We start from the raw sequence: 3238 nt of genomic DNA on the forward strand, positions 1-3238 counted from the left end.
CAACTTAGCAAGACTAAACTAAGACTACATAGGTAGAGAAATATATATATATATATATATATATATGTAACACCCTAAAGAATTAATTGAGATTAATTAAAGTAATTGAGATTATTAGTGTGCCTAATCTGGATTATTTATTGAGTATTAACTAATAAATGTTTCCGACACGTGTGAGTTTAAATAGTTCCAAGGTATTTAAATTATTCTCAATAGTTTATTTTAACCCAGAAGTGTGTATGGGCGCATTTCTCGACTCCTCTTTTAAAATATTGTACACATGTCCTTTTCTTTTCTTTTCCTTTTCTTTTCTTTTCTTTCTTTCCTTTTCCTTCCCGTGTATCTCTCTCACTCTCCCGTGCATCTCTCTCTCTCTCTCTCTCTCTCTCTCTCTCTCTCTCTCTCTCTCTCTCATTTTTGTCCCAAATCAAACGGATCTTGAACCAAGGAAAGATTTAAAGAAGTTTTCAATGTCAAGAGAAGGATTTGAGGTAAGATTACTGAAAGAACCTCTCTTGAATCTCAAGTTTTTGAATTTCAAAACTTATTTTTGGTTCAAACCGGATTTTGATGGTTTCTGAGTAAAACTAGGGTAGAAATTAGAGATCTTGGGTTCTTTGGACTTGTTTTAGGACCTAGAACCCGGATCTAGTGGTTTTCCTTTGAAACATTTGAATTTGGAATTGGATTTGTAGGTTTTTGGACTGATTTCTGCGAGCTTCTCTCGCGCATGTGATTCCACCGGTCGACCGGATCACATGGAAACCAGTTGACCCATGCGGTCGACCGGATTGCAGGCCTGACCGGTCGGCCTGTCCGGTCGACCGGAGTTAACACCACTGGTCGACTGGTGGTAATGCACTGTTCTGTCACCGGTCGACCGATTGACACGGGGTTTGACCCTGTTTGACCTGAAATTGTTGTTTTGACCCCTGTTTTCGGGGAGAACCCAAATTAGCTTCATTTGGGGACTTGAGATAGATGGATTAGCATTGTTAATCATTGTTATGAGATTGAAAACCCTTGGAATGACAATTTGAAACATGAAAATGGATTAGGGCACACTAATAGGAAATCTTGGATGGAAATTGAGATTGGATTGCTTTAAGGGTGAGAATTAATCCTAAAGTGTTGTCTTGCATCAGTGATCACTGAGGATTCAGACTGAAGGGGCTTGAGGAAGCGAAAGCCGGAAAAGGCAACGCTAGTCCCAGGTTGATAGTGCGAGGTAGGATTTCTATCCTTTTTCCTTGTGTGCCTGTTTTCAAAAAGGATTTTTGCCTTGAAAAAAATGTTTTAAAGAAAGGGGATTGGTTTGTGAAAGAAAAACGCTTTGAAAACCATGGCTTCTATAGTTATGGAAATCCATGGCTTGTCCTATCCATGGAATCCATAGCTTGCTTAGTCATGGAACCTCATGGCTTGCCCAGTCATGGGGCCCGCGGCTTGAGTAGTTCGTGGGGTCATATTAACGACTTCAGAATGTTAATGAATGATTTCTTAATAAAGAGATCTTGTGAACCAGTAAGAGAGTCTAATTGTTGTAAGCCTAGATAGGATGCGGAGAGTGCATCCTCGGGGGCAGAACCCGAAACTCGGTCCGGGTAGGCGAGGCACTTGGTTAGGTAAGTAATTTGTACTAATTACTTGCTAAAGCCTGTAAAACAATTATTTTCAGTTATATTTCCTTTGAGAAAAAGGATATGAGGTTCCGGCTGTCTGTTGGAACTGAATGTCTTATTTTATTTACTTATTCATTTATTTATTTCCTTACTCACTTATTATTCATTTATTTATAATGTTTATTTCCAATTATATCCTACTGGGCCTTTCGCTCACGTTTTATGTCTTAAATGTATTAAACCCCTCCCAGGAGATTCTAGGAGCGGTGCACAGTAGCTGGATAATTGCTACGGAGCAGCTGAGTTGTGCTGCTATTGGAATCAAGTGAGGATTGTGGACATCCTCTGGAATAAAATGTAAGGAATTGAGAATTCTGTAAACTCTTGTAATATTTGGATTTACTAGACTGTGGTTAATGTCTGTTGTAATGATTATTTACATGAGCATTTATGTATGATACTGTATGTCCTGTGGGGTGGAGCCCTGTGTGTCAGAGGCTCCAGAATTCTGTAATTTATTTATATTTTAATGCAGTTGAGTGGGGCTCGTCTGGGAATCTGCTTTATTAACCCCTAATCGAGCTCCACGTCACCCACCCCGTTTGGGGGGCATGACAATATATGTATCTATATATATGCATGTATACATCATCAGAAAACAAATGAAATAGTGAATGTATAAGGACTACTTTCTAAGCAAATACAAAGAAAAGAAGGAGAAATAATAGTAAATAACAATACTATCCTAGCAAATTAATGCATCCAACATCAAGAATATGAATTAAGCCAGATTTAAGGGAAATAAAATAATAAAAGATCATGAGCAAAACAGTAAGGTAAAATGAGAGAAGATAAAGGATGGAAAAAGTATTAATTTGCTTTATAATAAGCAAAAGCAGTTAATTTAAGGGTTCAATACTTAACTTTTGTTATAGTGAACGTAGGCAATAACGTTTAAAATAGGTAAAGCAACAAAGGATAACACAAGAGATCATGGAATTAAATCAGAATGTATGAAAGATGTAAGAAATAATAATGAGGTTGGATGATATAAAAGATTAAAGAAGGTTGTATTTACGACAAAATATAAAAAGTGTTAAAGGATTGTGGTCAGTAGTGGAAAACAGGGAAAGTAGTTGAAGTGAAATGTCAAGTTATTCAAAATATTAGTTGATTAAGTAATAAGAGAGGAAAAAAAAGAATAAGTAAAATTTAAAGCTGTTCAAAGATTGCTAAGTAGATGAAAAAGATTTAAGGGATGGAAGATGATAAGAGCAAATAAGAGGAAAAACTTGAAATCTCACCTTAGGGAATGGAGAACAAGCTTTAGTGACGCTATTCATCGGTAATTCTGTCGATTTTCGCTTAAATCCGTCTTTTTCTCACTTTGGAAATTTTTTTCCCTCTCTTTTCTCTTGGCTAGGCTCTCGGGTTTTTTTACGTGAAAAGTGACCATTTACTTGTATTTGGTGCTCGAGAACGGCATCGATGCGGGCGTTTACAAGGTACATTACAATTTTCTCCTGAGAAATTAGGAGTTTTTTTTTTGGTGTTGATTGTTTCTTGTGATTGATTTTAGGCGGTAATTGTGGGTCGAGTAGGACAGAAGCTGGTAC

Source organism: Morus notabilis, unplaced genomic scaffold (assembly GCF_000414095.1).
Source record: "Morus notabilis unplaced genomic scaffold, ASM41409v2 Scaffold302, whole genome shotgun sequence".
Lineage (NCBI taxonomy): Eukaryota > Viridiplantae > Streptophyta > Magnoliopsida > Rosales > Moraceae > Morus > Morus notabilis.